Here is an 18,874-nt window from a genome sequence, read left to right as displayed (position 1 = left end):
GCAGGATGGGCCGTCAGGGCCATCAGAGTCTTACCTGGAAATGATGAGTGACCACTGCTGGGATTACTAAAAACAAGGGATATGAACCTGGTGCTGGTTGGCCGTTTCGCCTGTCAGGTGGGGCAGGCCCTGGATTAAGAGTGAAGCCAGGAGACACCTGAGCTGGGAACTGAGCAAAGAGATAGAGGCCTAGTAATAACATTTGCACTCTGGAATTTTGCAGCCCTCGGGTTTGCAGGTTATCAGCCAATAAATACCCTCTTTTGCCTCTGCAAATTTAAGCTGGATTTCTGATGTAAAATCCAGAGTGTCCTAACTACAACAAGTGGTGTTCTTGATGTTTTTTTCTGTTTTCTTTATTCCATGTTAAAGGCTTTAGGAATCATTTGCATTCATTTGTTTATTCACCAAACATTTACTAAATCTGTCTCTATACTAGGCAATGTGCTAGGCACAGTTCCAAAGATGAATAACTCATGACCTCTAGTTCCAAGAAGCTCACCAGGTAGTGGAAACAGCATGATCCAGATTGAGAAAGGCCTTCAGACACAGGCTCTTCCTGCTGTGGCCAAGGGGAGAGGAGACTGGCTGTTTGCTCACTGCTGTATACCTGGCACCCGGCCTCTGGCACGTCGTAGGTGCCTAATAACTCTTCAAGTGGATATATCAGTGTTAAAAACTGACGTCTGAAAAGTAGAAGTTAGAAAGAAGAGGACCACCCAGACGCTCCCTCAAGGTGTCTGCACCTGGTGGTGAGGACGTCAGGGCAGGCCTGGGGTGAGGGTAGGTGGGGCAGGGCACCTAGACCCAGGAAGACCCGTGGTCACACTCATCTTTCCCTCCACTCTGGACTCACTGGCACCAGGCGGGGTCCTGCAGGGGGCACTGAGGTGGGTCAGAAGGCAAGTGGGGCGGAGGTGGGGGAGGTGAGGAGGGAGGTGGGCAAAGGTGGGGGAGGTGGGACAGGGTAGGGCAAAACCATCTTAATTATGTTTCCTGCAGGAAAGGATGGGAAGGCAGGCTGGAGAGGCTCAGGGTGGGTGTTAGGAGAAATTCCTATGGGCTCCAGGTAGAGAGGGCGTCCCTGGATGTCTGGTACTTGGCCCTGGGGTGATCAGGGCTGGTGACTGTGGCCCTGGGGTACGACTCCTGCTAGAGGAGGTGCTGGGTGGGTGGGTTTGCATATGAAAGGTGGCCCCCGGGCCGGTCCTCTACTAGCTCTAGGAGTTGGCTAAACCTGAGGAGACAGGCCCTCCAGTGTCTGCAAGGCCGCAGATGTCAAAGTATCAGAGTACAGAAGGTTAGAAGCTAACACAGGGTAGGCAGTGGGCCTGCAGGGACACGGGAGTATGAGGTCCCCAGTTTCCCTTTATCAGCTCCTCACAGACCAGGCATAAAGATAAAAAAACTAAAGAAAAAAAAAAATAGGCCGGGCATGGTGGCTCACACCTGTAGTCCCAGAGCTGTGGGAGGCCGAGGCGAGTGGATTGTCTGAGCTCAGAGGTTCGAGACCAGTATGAGCAGCAGTGAGCCAGAGTAAGACCCCGTCTCTACTAACATCAAAAACAGCCAGCACCGCCGGAGGAAGAAGAAAATGAACAAAAAAGGAGTACGTCAAACGAACAATGAACAAGCAAACTGAAATTAAAAAAAAAAATGAAAAAAAAAATTCTTTTTTTTTTTTTTTTTTGTAGAGACAGTCTCACTTTATGGCCCTGGGTAGAGTGCCGTGGCCTCACACAGCTCACAGCAACCTCCAGCTCCTGGGCTTAAGCGATTCTCTTGCCTCAGCCTCCCGAGTAGCTGGGACCACAGGCGCCCACCACAACGCCCGGGTATTTTTTGGTTGCAGTTTGGCCGGGGCCGGGTTTGAACCCGCCACCCTCGGTATATGGGGCCGGCGCCCTACCAACTGAGCCACAGGCGCCGCCCGAAAAAAAAATTTTTTAAAAAAGAAAAAAATAGGGTGGCACCTGTGGCTCAGTGAGTAGGGTGCCGGCCCCATATACCGAGGGTGATGGGTTCAAGCCCAGCCCCGGCCAAACTGCAACAAAAAAATAGCCGGGCGTTGTGGCGGGCGCCTGTAGTCCCAGCTGCTCGGGAGGCTGAGGCGAGAGAATCGCGTAAGCCCAAGAGTTAGAGGTTGCTGTGAGCCGTGTGACGCCACGGCACTCTACCCTCGGGCGGTACAGTGAGACTCTGTAAAAAAAAAAAAAAAAAGAAAGAAAAAAATAAAGATAAAGAAGTTAGAAGAAAGAATCTCATGAAATAGAGCCTGTAAGGGTTGGAGTGACTCCGTGATGCTGGGAGTGCATCAGAGAAGTGACATTAACTCTCTGGACCTTTGAGAGAGTTAGATTAAACCAGAAATTGTCAGCCTGGGCTGCACATTAGGAAAAAAACAAACGGCCTGGGCCCCACTCCAATTCAAGTGAATCAAATTTTCTGGGAGTGGAGCTGAGGCATCAGTGTTTTTAGAAAGCTCCCGGAGTGGTTCTAATGTACCAGGCAGAGTGGAAACCATTGCTCTAGATTGGAGGCTGCTCGAGCTCACATGTGATAGCTTTTAGGTCTGATCAGATCTTTTCTTTAGTGTAGGATCTTTTTTTTTTTTTTTGAGACAGAGTCTTACTCTGTTGCCCTTCATAGGGTCCATGGCATCATAGCTCACAGCAACCTCAAACTCTTGGGCTCAAGTGACCCTCTTGCCTCAGCCTCCCAAGTAGCTGGAACTACAGATATTCACCACAATGCCCTGGCTAGTTTTTCTATTTTTAGTGGAGATAGGGTCTCGTTCTTACTCAGGCTGATCTTGAACTCCTGAGCTCAAGCAACCGACCTCCCAGAGTGTTAGGATTACAAGTGTGAGTCACCATGCCCAACATAGTATAGGATTTCATATAGGAGAGGAGGGACACAGCATGAGTCCATTTAAGACATGATTGTATTTACCATTTCATTAATTCATTTATTTATTCAACAAATGTGTTTTTAAGTTTTTATTTCTTTAGAGATAGGGTCTTACTCTGTCACCCAGGCTAAAGTATAGTCATGTTATTATAGCTCACGATAACCTTGAACTCCCAGGCTCAAGCAATTCTCTTGCCTCAGGCTCCTGAATAGCTAGGACTACCAGGCATCTGCTACAACACCTGGCTAATTTTTTTCGGCTAATTTTTTCACTTTTTTTAAGAGACAGGAGTCTCACTATGATGCCCATGATGGCCTCGAACTCCTGTCTTCAAGCGATCCTTCCACCTGAGCCTCCTTACAGGATTAAGCCACTGTGCTCGGCCCTCAGTCAACAAATAGTATTTAAGTGCTTGCAAAATCTCAGGCATGGCATTAGTGGAGACAGAGGGGGAAGGATGGGGAGGAGAAGCTAGAAAAGGGACTAAGTTTTGAGGGGTCTTCCTGCTGACTCCTGGGGATGCTTGTTTTGCTAAAAGAATGTAACTCAAGATTCATACTTAGTCTGAAATGTTGGCTCCTTCTTTGCAATCTTTGGCATACACGATAGCCCTCAGTATTTGGTAACTCTCCTCACCAGTCAACTGCTCTTGAAAAAACAATACACACCAATGTTTATTTTCTCAACACCTTAGGAGCCGTTCTTCCCTTCCAAGAAAAGTAAATGGTGTGTGTTTGTAGTGACCTGGCTTTATGACAGCAACACATCCCTGTGCATTTATTAGTCTCAAACATATTCCGGATTTGAAATATGCTGTTCTGTTCTTTTTTTTTTTTTTTTTTTTTTTTTGCAGTTTTTGGCCGGGGCTGGGTTTGAACCCGCCACCTCTGGCATTGGGGCCGGTGTCCTACTCCTTTGAGCCACAGGCGCCGCCCTGTTGTTCTGTTCTTATAAGCACATTTGAATTTATGAGCATATATATCCTGGCATTCTGCAAAATCGATTATCACATTCAGAGAGCCTGTAAGTACTTACTTCTTTGGTCTGCCTTGAAAATATACTTCTTGTTACTTATCCCATGTGAGTATTAGGGTGACAGGCAGGTGACTGAACTGGGAGGGGACTGTGTTGAACGTTACATATGGACATAAAGATGGAAGTTTATCGAGCCTTTGTTAAAGGTGGCTTCTTGGAGCGGGGCTTTTATGGTGCCATATACTGCCCTGTCTGGGTGGTTTGCATTCCACGTGTCACCCTGGGACCACACGGAGGCCAACCTTACTACAGGGAACTGTTACGGGGAGTCTCTTCTTTTCTTGAACTCTGATGGCCCAAACTACCCACACCACGCAGCCTGTGCTTAGCGTCTGTAATCAGCATGAGCCTCAGTCCCCCTATTAGGCATATTCTCTTTGTATCCTGTCCACGCGATGAAGAGGTTGCACATCTGGCTTTATTTTATTTATTTATTTTTTTTGAGACAGAGTCTCACTTTGTCACCCTTGGTAGAATGCTGTGGTGGTGTAGCTCCCAGCAACCTCCAACTCTTGGGTTCAAGTGATGCTCTTGCCTCAGCCTCCCCAGCGGCTGGGACTATAGGAGGCTGCCACAATACCCAGCTTTTGGAGATGGGGTCTCGCTTTTGCTCAGGCTGGTCTCAAACTTGTGAGCTCAAGCAGTCCACCCGCCTCTGCCTCCCAGAGTGCTAGGATTACAAGCAGAACTGTAGCTTTTTTTTTTTATTATTATTATTTTTTTATTGTTGGGGATTCATTGAGGGTACAATAAGCCAGGTTACACTGATTGCAATTGTTAGGTAAAGTCCCTCTTGCAATCATGTCTTGCCCCCATAAAGTGTGACACACACCAAGGCCCCACCCACCTCCCTCCTTCCCCCCCATAACCATAATTGTCATTAATTGTCCTCATATCAAAATTGAGTACATAGGATTCATGCTTCTCCATTCTTGTGATGCTTTACTAAGAATAATGTCTTCCACGTCCATCCAGGTTAATACGAAGGATGTAAAGTCTCCATTTTTTTTAGTAGCTGAATAGTATTCCATGGTATACATATACCACAGCTTGTTAATCCATTCCTGGGTTGGTGGGCATTTAGGCTGTTTCCACATTTTGGCGATTGTAAATTGAGCTGCAATAAACAGTCTAGTACAAGTGTCCTTATGATAAAAGGATTTCTTTCCTTCTGGGTAGATGCCCAGTAATGGGATTGCAGGATCAAATGGGAGGTCTAGCTTGAGTGCTTTGAGGTTTCTCCATACTTCCTTCCAGAAAGGTTGTACTAGTTTGCAGTCCCACCAGCAGTGTGAAAGTGTTCCCTTCTCTCCACATCCACGCCAGCATCTGCAGTTTTGAGATTGTGTGATGTGGGCCATTCTCATTGGGGTTAGATGATATCTCAGGGTTGTTTTGATTTGCATTTCTCTAATATATAGAGATAGAACTGTAGCTTTTTGAAAAAAATATATAAAGAATTCTGGCTTTGGAGTTAGACCCAGGGAAAACCCAGCTCTTCTACTTGCTAGCTGTGTGGCCGTGGGCAAGCTGGTAATATTTCTTTAGCAGGGACTCGGCGCCGGTAGCTCAAGTGGTTAAAGTGCCAGCCACATACACCAGAGCTGGCGGGTTTGAATGCAGCTCAGGCCTGCCAAACAACAATGACAACTACCACCAAAAAATAGCCGGGCATTGTGGCAGGCGCCTGTAGTCCCAGCTGCTTGGGAGGCTGAGGCAAGAGAATCGCTTAGGCCTGGGAGTTGGAGGTTGCTTTGAGCTATGATGCCATGGCACTCTACCCAAGGCGACAGCTTGAGACTCTGTCTCAAAAAAAAGAAAAATTCGGGCGGCGCCTGTGGCTCAGTCCGTGGGGCGCTGGCCCCATATACCAAGGGTGGCGGGTTCAAACCCGGCCCCGGCCAAACTGCAACCAAAAATAGCCGGGTGTTGTGGCGGGCGCCTGTAGTCCCAGCTACTCGGGAGGCTGAGGCAAGAGAATCGTTTAAGCCCAGGAGTTGGAGGTTGCTGTGAGCTGTGTGAGGCCACGGCACTCTACCGAGGGTCTGGTAGAGTCTCTACAAAAAATAAACAAAAACAAAAACAAAAAACAAAAAGAAAAATTCAAAGAGGCTAGGGAGAAAAGACACATTAGATTCACAGGTGTTAATAAAAAAACTTACAAGTGACTTTAAAAAAAATAAGAATCAATTTCTTGAGCAGCTATTCCTTAAATCTAAAGTGTGATTATGATATTACCACTGACTAGGACTGCTGTGAGGGTTGGATAAGACATACCTGGTAAACCCCGACCCATGTCAGGCACTGTTGGACAAGTTCCTCTAGAGTTATTCATGCTTTTTAGTCTAAGTCTCAAAGACTACATATTGCTGAAGGCCGAGATGATTTCTTCCAAATCTTTTATGGGCTGTCTCTTCCTGCTGGTTATGTGGAAGGGACTCAGTACATACACTCAGTGGGGGCGGTATGATGAAGGTAAAGTCTAATCTGAATTCTGGTTATTCCATTATGGAAATGATTTACTGTCTCTGGGTCTTAGTTTTTTCTTTGGTAAAAATGAGGAGTTAAAGGGCAGCACCTGTGACTCAAAGGCATGGGGTGCCAGCCCCATATGCTGGAGGTGGCGGGTTGAGGCCCAGCCCCGGCCAAAAACTGCAAAAAAAGAAGTTAGATACACAGTCTGGAGCCAAGATACTTGACCTGAGAAGAAACATTAAAAATTAGAAACACAGCGCCCCTAGCACAGTGGTTATGGTGCCAGCCATATACACCGAAGTTGGTGGGTTCGAAACCAGCCCCAGGCCTGCTAAACAACAATGACAACTACAACAAAAAATAGCCAGGGTTGTGGCGGGTGCCTATAGTCCCAGCTACTTGGGAGGCTGAGGCAAGAGAATCGCTTAAGCCCAAGAATTTGAGGTTGCTGTGAGCTGTGATGCCACGGCACTCTACCGAGGGTGACATAGTGAGACTCTGTCTCAAAAAAAAAAAAAAAAATTAGAAACACAAACAGTTTCTCTAAATTAGCTGGTACCGTGAGCTAGTTGGATAATAGGACCTAGTGTTACCATTAAGGTAACATGTGTGGGCGGGGAATCCCAAGTATAAGATAGGAATTGAGTTATTTGAGTTTAATTTCAAGGCTGGGCATAGTAACACAGGCCTATAGTCCCAGCTACTCAGGAGCCTGAAGCAAGAGGATCACTTGAGCCCCAGGTGTTTGAGGTCGCAGTGAGCTATGATGACACCACTGCACTCTGGCTGGGGCAACAGCACAAGACTCTTGTCTCAAAAAAAAAAAAGTCTAATTTCAAAAAAGTCAACAAAAAAGTTATGAAGAAATACTGCCCAAGAAAAACGGGATGATGATGAAAGCTTATGAGTGTGTTCAAAATTCACAATTCTCTATTGTATTCAATAAAAATTAACATGGCCTGTATGCCATTTAGAAATTTCTTTTTTTTTTTTTTGTTGCAGTTTGGCCGGGGCTGGGTTTGAACCCGCCACCCTCGGCATATGGGGCCGGCGCCCTACTCACTGAGCCACAGGCACTGCCCACCATTTAGAAATTTCTGATCCTGTAGCCCACAGCTGAAGACATGAGTGGAGGAGCAGTCCGCTCCAGCAGGGAGTATTTTAACATTGTCTGCAATTGCCAGAACATGGTGAAAATAACAACTTTTAGGTGGGTCTATTCTTGATTTTAAATCCTCCTTAGATATTATTGTACCTCTTCATTGCCTGCATCAGGGGCCAGATGCTCTCTGCCCTTGGTTCTCCATGGATGAAAAATATTTGGTTATCTTTGGGCTAGATTGTTTTTTGTTTCTTATACCTTGAACATCCTTCTCCTCATTTAGTTCTTGGCACAAAGCAGCCCTTTTCCACCCACCTTCACAGCCACTTCCCCCCATGTTTTAAAATCAACTTGACCAACATTTCACTTACGAGCAGTGGACTGCACCCATTTAAAGTGTACAATTTGATGAGTTTTAGTATTTACATCGTCAAACTGAAATAATCAAAAGAATCAGGATCTATTTATTTATTTTTTGAGACAATCTTATTTTGTCACCCTCGGTAGAGTGCTATGGCATCATAACTCACAGCAACCTCAAAAACTTGGGCTCAAGCAATTCTCTTATCTCAGCCTCTGGGGTAGCTGGGACTAAAAGTGCTGACCCCCAATGCCTGGCTATTTTTAGAGATGGGGGGGGTCTTGCTCTTGCTTAGGCTGGTCTCAAACCTGCGAGCTCAGGCAACCCACCCGCCTTGGCCTTCCAGCGTGCTAGGATAACAGGCATGAGCCACAGTGCAGATCTGGTTTTACAGAGTTTATTCAGGGTTGGGTATAGTAGCTCACGTTTGTAATCCTAGCACACTGGGAGGCTGAGGCAGCTGAATTGCTTGAGATCAGGAGACCTCGTGTCTACTAAAAGTAAAAAACTAGCCAGTGTTGTGGCAGGCGCCTATAGTCACAGCTACTTGGGAGGCTGAGGCAAGAGGATCATTTGAACCCAGGCATTTGAGGTTACTGTGAGCTATGAGGCCATGGCACTCTACCCAGGGTGACAGAGTGAAATATATATATATATTTTTTTACATATATTTATTTATAAATGAGTGAATAATAGAAGGGAACTGGTATTTATTGTGAAGCTAGTATGTGTTGGATATTTGCTAGGTACGTCATCTACAATCTCCTTTAATAGCATAGAGAAGAGTGAATAATATTATTTTTATTTTTCAAATAAAAAGAAAAAAGAGTTTATTCAAGTGAAAAGCTCCAAAGAAATGGGGTTAGTGATCTAGTTAAATTTTTATTAGCACAGGCAGAAAACAAAAGAGATTTAACAAGTTTGCCATATTTTCTATGTAAGGCTGATTTACAAGTTAATTATTTTCTTTATAGCTGATTTTCATTTTCTTTTCAATGTAACATTCCACTTTAGGGTAACGTGATAGCCATGAAGTTTTCGTGTGAGAAAGGTAAGAGGGAGATTAATCTTTAATGAAAATCAACAGTGGAGAGGGAAAGGGGCTTCCCTGGAGCCCTTCGCCACTTACAACATTTTTTGAAAACAAAAATACTGCAGAACAACAATGCAGGTCAGAGAAAAGGCTTAATCTGTAATCAGAGAGACAAAAGGTCCCTGCTCCCTAGGTTCCAGCTGCCTGCCATGTGACACAGGCCCAGGGATTCACATTCCTTTAAGGCTCAAAATAATGTAGGGCTCCAACCGCTTAGATTTTGAATTACTTATTGTCACAACATACACCCACGAAACCAATATCCCCAATAGTAAGACATAGACATTTCCATCACCCCAAAATGTCTTCTCTGGGCAGGCCATCCTTTCCTCTGTCCTCAGCCCTAGGCAGACACTGAACTGTTTCATGTCAATATGATTCATTTGCATATCTATAATGTTAATATGCATAGTATCATACACCCTGTAACACCATGTAGTATATTGTGTTTGATTTTCTTTTCCTAGTATGATTTTGAGATTCATTCACATGCAGGGGTCCTCAAACTGCGGCCTGTGGGCCACATGAGGCAGTGTGACTGTATTTGTTCCCATTTTGTTTTTTTACTTCAAAATAAGATATGTGCAGTGTGAATAGGAATTTGTTCATAGTTTTTTGTTTAAACTATAGTCCGGCCCTCCAATGGTCTGAGGGACAGTGAACTGGCCCCTGTGTAAAAAGTTTGAAGACCCCTGGTTCTGTGTATCAAGTTTGCTTTTTCCTTTTCCTTTCTTTTCCAGGCACAATCACAGCTCCCTGCAGCCTCCAGCTCCTGGCCTCAGGTGATTGATCCTCCTGCCTCAGCCTCCTCAGAAGCCTGGACTATAAGACCATGCCTAGCAGCTTTTTCTTTACAGTCTCCCAAGGTTGTTGTGAAGGCGAATGTGGGTTCTAGACACTGGAAAGCCAGGGCCGTCCTAAGTGCCTTACCTGTAATAACTCATTTAGTCCTTATCAATCAATCAACTCCATAAAGGAAGTTCTATTATTTTCATTCTATCCTTTTTACAGATTAGAAAACTGAGACACTGGGTTAGTAAGCGGTAGAGCTTTGCTTAAACCCAGGCTGTTTGGCTTATAAAAAAGTTCTTTTCAGCAGGCTGTATTTCTTCTTCTCTATGCTATTAAATGAGATGGTATATGAAGTACCTAGCAAATATCCAACACATACAAGCTTCACAATAAATACCAGTTCCCTTCTTTCTTAGATACAAAGTCCCAGAGCAAGATGACTCACGTCCCTCATTCACCTACAATTTTAGGACCTTATGTGCAAAGGGGCAGCTGGTAGATAGAACTCAATGGAATTTTGTAGACTGTGATTTACTGTATTCTTTCTGTCATCTGGACATTTCAGTTTCTTGGGTTTGAGACGTGATTATAAGTACTGGGAAGTGTATGTCAGATAAATCAGTCTATGTATTTTTTACTTTCTTTTTTTTGCTCTCTTAACTCTGCATTATCTTCTAATTACCAATTATATTTTTCCTTTTACAACAAAGTTCATCAAAATAGGTTTATTTCTCTTGTTTCTCTTGAATTCTTTCCAAGGATATTTTCTCCCACACTACTACAGTGAAAATGGTCACAACAAGATAATGAATGGCATCATGATTTTTTTTTTTTTTGAGACAGTCTCACTGTGTCACCCTCAGTAGAGTACTGTGATGTCACAGCTCACAGCAACCTCCAACTCTTGGGCTTAAGCGATTCTCTTGCCTCAGTCTCCCAAGTAGCTGGGACTACAGGTGCCCGCCACAATGCCTGGCTATTTTTTGTTGCAGTTGCCGCTGCTGTTTTAGCTGGCCAGGGTTTGGTTCGAACCCACCACCCTGGGTGTATGGGTCTGGCGCCCTACCCACTGAGCCACAGGTGCCACCCCAGCATCACGATTATTAAGTTTGATAGTATATCCCCGGTCTTCATCTACTGACTTAGTAACAGTAGTCAAGAGAGTTGATTATTCTGCTTTGAAGGGTTTAATCAGGAAAACAGAAACCATTGTCAGTTTTTTAGCTGGAAAGGATTTAACAGAGAGAACTTTATACTCATGAAACTATTAGAAGGGCTGGGAGAGCTAGAGCAAGGGTGAACTACATAACTATGTATTTTTTCAGTAAGTTGTTTTTTTGAGATAGGGTCTCACTCTGTTGCCCCAGGCTGGAGTGCTGTGGTGTCATAACTCACAGCAACCTCACACTCCTTCTTGGGTTTGAGTGATCCTCCTGCCTCCCAAGAAGCTGGGACTACAGGCGCCCATTACAGCCCCGGGCTAATTTTTCTGTTTTTAGTAGAGAGGAGAGTTTTGCTCTTATTCAGACTGATTGCAAACTCCTGAGCTCAAGAGATCCTCCCGCCTCGGCCTTCCAGAGTGTTAGAATTATAGGCGTGCGCTACTGCGCCCAGCTGAGACTCTGAGCCTTTTAATAGGCATTCTTGGTTCTGGCCTGAGAGTGTGTAAGTTAACATTGTAAGCAACTAACAAACAACCACAGGGACCAACACATGTCAAATGCACAGGTGTGTGGCAGGTGCCCGTGCCCAGAGATGGGTCAGCTATTTTCTGACTTGAACCAAAAACACTCTGCAAAAAAAAAAAAAAAAATCACTGTTGAAGAATATTCTCAGAGCTACAGGCTGTGCACTCTGTTTTATAGCCTGTTATCTGGAGGCCAGTTGGGAAGAAGACCTCAGATCCAGGGAGGGGCTGGAATGAGGGAGAGACAGGCCGGCTTTGCTCCCAGGACGATGGCTCTTTCTCAGTGGGGACTGGCGTGATGGAAGCAGGTGCAGGACAGATGACTGATGCAGACCCGGCTCCTCATCTTGGGGGAACTTACGTAAGCCACATCCAGTCTTCTTGAGATTGTGGGGGAAATAACAAAGGGGTCACTCCTTTGGCCGTCCAGCCGTTTCCATTCTCTCTGGGGAGGCACAGTGCTTAAGGAGCCTGGTTGAGGGAGTCCCAGGCAGAGGGAGGGGACATTCTGCAGCAAGGGCACCAAAGACATTTTCTTGGGGTAGGTATGTCTCGATTTTGACCAATCTGTCCCAAGCCTGGGTACAGGCTATATGGCTGTGCGACTGGCCCATACGCTTATATGAATGCTGTCCCATCTTGACCATCTCACTAATTTTTGAGCAAGGGGCCCCTCATTTTCATGTGGTACTGGGCTTTATGTCCTGACCTCTCAAACAGGTTCCTTCCAGCATTTGTTATTTTCCTCTCAGCATTTATTATTTTTCTTCCCAAACAAGCTTGTCCTCTTTTATTCTTCATCTCAGCTAAAAATGTGGACTTCTCCCCATTCTGCGGACTTAAAGCCTTACACTAGCCGTCCCTCATGCCTCACCCTGGCCCTCCACACCTAACTGAGTGAAGAAGAGGCTTATTAAATTCCTTGCCTCCTCCTGCCTCTCCCCATTTCCAGGGCCACACACCTCCTTCAGGACCCCCTTATCTCTTGTCTGTCCACAGACCCTTGGTCCTCAGCGTGCTGTGGGCACAACAGCATCTGCCCATCCTGGGAGCTTGTCGGAGGAAACACCCTTCGCCCCCCCTCCCTGTCCTCATCTGCATTTTTTTTTTTTTTTCGAGACAGAGCCTCAAGCTGTCACCCTTGGTCGTGTGCTGTGGCATCACAGCTCACAGCAACCTCCAACTCTTGGACTCAAGTGATTCTCATGCCTCCACCTCCCAAGTAGCTGGAACTACAGGCACCTGCCACAACGCCCGGCCATTTTTTGGTTGCAGCCGTCATTGTTGTTTGGCGGGCCCGGGCTGGATGAGAACCCACCAGCTCAGGTGTATGTGGCTGGCACCTTAGCTACATGAGCCACAGGTGCTGAGCCCTCATCTGCATTTTGACAAAATTCGTAGGTGATTCCTGTTCACTTAAAGTTAAGTGCAGTTAGTGGCTCTGGACTTGGGCAGATTTGTTAGAATCACCAGGGGAGATTTAAACAACACCAATGCTTGGGATCCCTCCTTAGACATTCTGATTTAATTAGTGTCAGCGGTTCTTTTTTTTTTTGTGGTTTTTGGCCGGGGCTGGGTTTGAACCCACCACCTCCAGCATATGGGACCGGCGCCCTACTCCTTGAGCCACAGGCACCACCCAATGTCAGCGGTTCTTTTTACCTCCCTCCTTTTCATTTGTTTTAGTTATCTATTGCTGTGTCACAAGTTACCCCCATGCTCAGTATTATAAACTAACACATGTTTATCATCTCACAGTTGCTGTGGCTCAGGAACCAGACACAGCGTAGCAGGTCCCTTGCCTCAGGATTTCTCTCGAAGTTGGAATCAATGTGTTGGCTTAGGGTCTGCAGTCAAGGTTGGACCAGAGCCTGCTCTGCTTCCAAGCTCACCCCGTGGTTGTTGGCAGGACGCAGGTCCTCATAGGCTGTTGGACTGAGGCCTCTGTTCCTAGGTGGCTGTTAGCTGAGAGGCCATCTTCAGCTTTTTGTCCTATAAGCCTCTTTAACCTAAAAACTTGCCTTATCAAAGTCAGCACAAAGAGTCTGCTAGAGGGATGGACATCACAATCTGTTATAACCTACTCATGGAAATGATAATCATTACTTTTGCCGTATTCTATTCATTAGAAGCAAGCACTAGGCCCAGCCCGCATGTGAATGGAGGTGCTTAAACAAGGGCTTGACTGCCAGGAGGCAGGTATTCCTCCTCGTGGGCCATCTTGGAGGTCTGCTGCCCCCTCCACCCGGGTGATTCTAATGTGTACCAGAGCTGAGAACCATTGCTCCAGAGCAGGATGTAAGGAAGCCCGTTCCTTACCTTAGCTCAGGTTAGACGGTAATGAGAGACCACCTTCAGTTCTTTGCTCTGTGAAGAGACGAATGGGATGGTGAGGCCATATCTGAGCATCATGGGAACCAGGTGATGATTGAATAGTTACTTCTACCAAGGTCAAGTGATGCAGCAAAAGTGCACTGTGCTATCCCTATCCCGTGTCTGGACTCTGCCAACCCAAATATAGACTTTTGGAGCCGTCTAATTACATTCTCCCATCTCCCTCTGTCGTCCAGTAATAATAATTTTTTCTAACTTCTTTGCAACGTCAGTTGTTCTAAGCCCAGTTTTATGTCCTCCTTTAAATAATACTACAAATAATAGCGAATACTCACCGTAAACCAGACACAGAAAGATAAACACTGCATGTTCTCACTCCTGTGAGGATGCTGAAAAGTTGATCTCATTGAGGCAGAGAGTCAAATAGTGGTGAGGTGGGGAAGGCTGGGCAGGGGAGAGGCAGCCCAAGGTCGGTTAATGGATAGAAAAGGACGGCTGGAGAGAAGGAGACCTTCTAGTGTTTTACAGCATTGAAGGAGACTAGGGTCAACCACATTTATCTTTTCAAATAGCTAGAAGAGTTGATTTTGAATATTCCCACGAGAAAGAAATGATGAATGTTTGAAGTGATGGCTATGCCAATTACTGGTTTGATCATTGCGTGTTGTATACATGTATCATAATATCACACCGTATCTCATCAATATGTATAAGTCTTATGTGACAATTATAAATAATAATAAAAACAAAAAATATCTCCATTTCCAGTGAGGAAATCAAAGCCCTTAAAGGTTAACGCATTGACTGCCACACTAGAAAAAATAATTTTTTTACTTGGGGCCACGGTGTTTTATTACACAGCTCCCAGGGTAGAGATGTGTGAGTTACAGATGCTTCACAAAGCCCCTGGGGCTTAAAACTAGCATGCGTTAGATACAACTTACATAGCACTTAATGAGTTACATAACTTCTCTGGATCACACAACTTGTAAATGGTAGAACTGAGATTCACACTCAGCTGGTCTGGCTCCAGAGCCCGAGCTCTTAAATCACTACCTTAATGAGAAAAAAAAAAAAAAAATCTTTAGGGCGGCGCCTGGGGCTCAGAGGAGTAGGGTGCTGGCCCCATATGCCAGAGGCGGCAGGTTCAAACCCAGCCCCAGCCAAAAAAAATGCAAAAAAAAAAGAAAAAAATCTTCAATTTCTACACATTTCCATTTACGTTTGTTATGACAGTACCATTTACAATAGTGAAAAATTAGAAGAGTCTAACCATAGGGAAATGGTCAGGTAAATTATGACACAGCTTTTTGATGGCCTGTAACACTCACTGAAAGGGATGTTTTTATTTTTATTTTTTTTTTGTAGAGACAGAGTCTCACTTTATGGCCCTCGGTAGAGTGCCGTGGCCTCACACAGCTCACAGCAACCTCCAACTCCTGGGCTTAAGCGATTCTCTTGCCTCAGCCTCCCGAGCAGCTGGGACTACAGGCGCCCGCCACAACGCCCGGCTATTTTTTGGTTGCAGTTCAGCCGGGGCTGGGTTTGAACCCGCCACCCTCGGTCTATGGGGCCGGTGCCTTACCAACTGAGCCATAGGCACCGCCCTGAAAGGGATGTTTTTCAAAGGATTTTAAAGATGAGAAATGCACAAAAAGGTGTTAAGAGAAACAGGTGGATTTCAGCAAAGATGAGAGAAATGGAAAGCGAGACATTGTGGGGAGGTGAGAGAAGGAGGAAGGAGGAGAGGGGCAGGGTGGGAGGTGGGGGACACAAAAAAGATGGCAGGGAGGGGAGGAGGTTGGAGCTGGGACAGGAAGAAAGAAAGGAGACAAAAGAGAGAGGAGAAGCCAAATCCTCCCCAGGCCGTCCATTCATTAGGCAGCCTGGGCAGGGCCCAGGACCAGAGACAAAAGCCCCTGTCAGCAGGATCTGTCTAAGCTCCCCGCCAGGAAACAGAGCCAAGTTGTGCTGAAAGACTCCCTCCTTAATATCAGAGGCTCCAGGCAGGGCTAATGGCCCCCCAAGCCTTGTAGGCTGCAAAGGAGCTGGAGAGCTAGCACGTGGGTGGGGCAGGCACCAAGCTGTGCTCACAGAGAAGGCGCCTCCCAGGCCCTCCTGGGGTCTGATGCCCGGGAGCCTGAGGCTGCTGAGTGACCTGGAGGGCATGGAGTACTTTGGTGATTCAAACATGATCAGTCCAGTTCCCCCTCCCTGGCCTGACCCAGGTGACCAGCAGCCCCTGTGGGTATCCTTAATGGTCAGAGAGAAGTGGCTTATGGCATCTCTGTTTTTAAAGTGTGGTCAGTCCTTTATGTTCATTCAGTTGGTAACAGGGCTCACTTGTCCTCAAAAAGCTCACAATCTAGTCAGTGGGAGGTGACAGTCAAATAATTACTAATAAGATTAAAATATATTCTTAAAGAGATAGAGACTGTAGCTTTTTTCAGGGATTCCTTAAAGATTTATTGAATAAATGAATGGATGAATGATAAATGTTCAACTCATATATCTAAAAATAGCACAGAGAAAGGCAGGTTATTTATGAACTGAATTCTTTGCACAGACTTGATCTCATGGTAAAAGCCCAAAACAGCTTTAGTAAGTAAATAGTTGCTTACATTTCACTGCAGAGAAAAATGCAAGAACTCCCCAGGGAAGTAGCACTTCAGACTGCTGCCATGTACTCTAGCATGAACTTAGTCATGTTGTTCATGTTTGCCGATATTTATAAATTACACAAATGCACTTCAACCTCTATTCCTTCTGCAAAGTGGGGAGGGTTGGAATAGACATTAGGGATGAAGAACTTCAAGGCCAGATAGGCTGGGTGCTGTACCCAGTGGAAATTCCAAAGCCATTCAGGGCTCCTGATAGTCCAGCCCCTGTGCCATGTGGCCACACCCAAGCTCAGTAAGGGCCATTGGAGGGGCTCTGAGGCCGGTGAAGGTCTTGTGGGGAGGGACTGATGGGGTGGAGGTGGGAACTGTACCAGCAGTAATGCAGCAGCGCTATGTAAATTATGTCTGTTCATGATCTGTGCTATGTTCTGATCTAATTAGCACAACCACCTCATCAGATGGGAATAATAATTTTTTGAGACAGAGTCTCACTTGTCACCTTGGTAGAATGCTGTAGCGCCATAGCTCACAGCAACCTCAAATTCCCGCATTTAAGCGATTCTCTTGTCTCTGCCTCCCAAGTAGCTGGGAGTACAGCACCTGCCACAACGTCCGGCTATTTTTAGAGACAAATTCTTGCTCTGGCTCCAGCTGCTCTTGAACCTATAAGCTCGGGCAATCCACCTGCCTCGGCCTCCCAAGTGCTGAGATTACAGGTGTGAGCCAGCGTGCCTGGCCAGATGGGAATTATTATCCACATTTTAGTTTATTATTATTTTTAAAAGATTTTTAGAAATCAAAATATTTATTCACATAATTTTAAACTAAAGTCAAAACTATGAAGTCTAATGATTTATGTGCAAGTGGTGCGTGGCTTTTCATTCACATTCATTTTCTTCCTCAGAGTAAAGGCAGATCTGTTCTTGAACAAGTCCATGCAGGAGGGAGACGTTGTTCCTGGCATGCTTTATTTCTAGTTCAGATGTTTCCATTAGGTTCTTTCTAAATGCTGCCACTCTCTTCCATTTGAAATTCATCAGTTCTTCTTTTGCATATGCAGAAAGCTGTTCACATTTCTGGTAGTGTTCTTGCTGTTGTGCCTCAACTACCTTGACATCTCTGCTTTTTAACCTTTTTTTTTTTTTTTTTGTAGAGACAGAGTCTCACTTTATGGCCCTCAGTAGAGTGCCGTGGCCTCACACAGCTCACAGCAACCTCCAACTCCTGGGCTTAAGCGATTCTCTTGCCTCAGCCTCCCGAGTAGCTGGGACTACAGGCGCCTGCCACAACACCCGGCTATGCTTTTTAACCTTTTTAACCATGCCTTATCCAGAGTTTTGAGTTGTGATAGTCAGTGAGGGCTTTGGTACATCTATGTAAGAGCTCCCTAGCAGCCCCTCTGTTGAGCATGTAGTATCAGAGAAACTCTGTCAGCTTTAAATCTTCATCTGATGAGACTCGACCCTCTACTTCCCTAAGTTTTTTAGGTAGCTCAGCAACCTTCAATAGGCACCATGTGATGACCGTGGGTTCTTATAAAGCCAGGCTAGGCAAGCAGGCTGCAGAGTGGATCTAGTCATCAGCACATTTTGATGAGAGCTGGTCATTTTGTCAGCTTTCACACAGGAATCCTTAATCCCATTGTAATAATTAATAAGAAAGTTCTCTTGGTCAAAGAAGTCCTTAATGCCAGAAAAAAGGACTTCATCAGCACTTTTCACCCCACTTTTGAAAAGCCACCAAACATCTCCTTGGTACTTTCCCATCTAACACTTAGATCCTGATCATATTCTAGGAAAACGTGAAAGTTGTGGTCTTTACTGAGAACAGGGAAGAAAGACTTCATGGGAAGGTACAGTCTTCTTAAAGACAGCAAGATACTCAGCTTCTGGTTCTGAAAGAAAATATTACCATGAGAATGTGACCACTTCTCGCTCCCTACCATAGGAATGTGACCTTTTGTAACTGTTCCAGGAGATAGCCCCAGGAGCTGCAGCAAATGTTTACTATTAAGCAAATATTTGACTGTTAGTCTTGTCTTAAGACAGTTGAATAATAAACTAGAGTTCTTCTTATCTAGTTACAGCCCCAGCTGTGTCTATACCCTCTTACTTTATTGTTAGAGTCCCCGGCATGTCTGCTATTCTCGCCTACTTTGTAGTTTTTGCCTTTATAAGCTTGTAAAAAACTGCTGTGCGGGGCTTGACTCCTTGGCTTCTAAAAGAGTTGTGAGTCAAGTCCCAGCATGCTGGAATAAAAATCCTCTTGCGTTTTTGCATCAAGCGACGTCTCTTGCGGTTGATTGGGGGTGGTCAGAGCTCCGGGCAGAGTGGGGGGTTCTGCCCCAAGTCTTTCATTTGGGGGCTCGTCCGGGAGATAACGACCACCCGTCACCTGCAGAGTCGACCTTGGAGGTAAGAAAGGGGTACCCCGAAAACTGTCTAGTCTGTGTCTTCAGTCCTT

General features: G+C 45.5%; 1 long non-coding RNA gene and 1 pseudogene across 1 annotated transcript; one reads left to right on the top strand and one right to left on the bottom strand.

The window, feature by feature from the left end:
- The first annotated feature begins 101 nt into the window (after positions 1 to 101).
- On the top strand, positions 102 to 10,473 carry LOC128565973 (uncharacterized). Its single transcript, XR_008374362.1, has 3 exons — positions 102 to 752; positions 8,899 to 8,935; positions 9,718 to 10,473. It is a non-coding gene; the product is annotated as an uncharacterized LOC128565973 (long non-coding RNA).
- A 6,573-nt stretch (positions 10,474 to 17,046) lies between these two features.
- LOC128565181 (sorting nexin-5-like) lies at positions 17,047 to 18,229 on the bottom strand (annotated as a pseudogene).
- Between the last annotated feature and the right edge of the window lie 645 nt (positions 18,230 to 18,874).

The sequence above is a fragment of the Nycticebus coucang genome, chromosome 14 (assembly GCF_027406575.1).
Source record: "Nycticebus coucang isolate mNycCou1 chromosome 14, mNycCou1.pri, whole genome shotgun sequence".
Classification (NCBI taxonomy): domain Eukaryota; kingdom Metazoa; phylum Chordata; class Mammalia; order Primates; family Lorisidae; genus Nycticebus; species Nycticebus coucang.
Note: the sequence above shows the minus strand (reverse complement) of the source record. Positions and strands in the feature narration are given on the sequence as shown.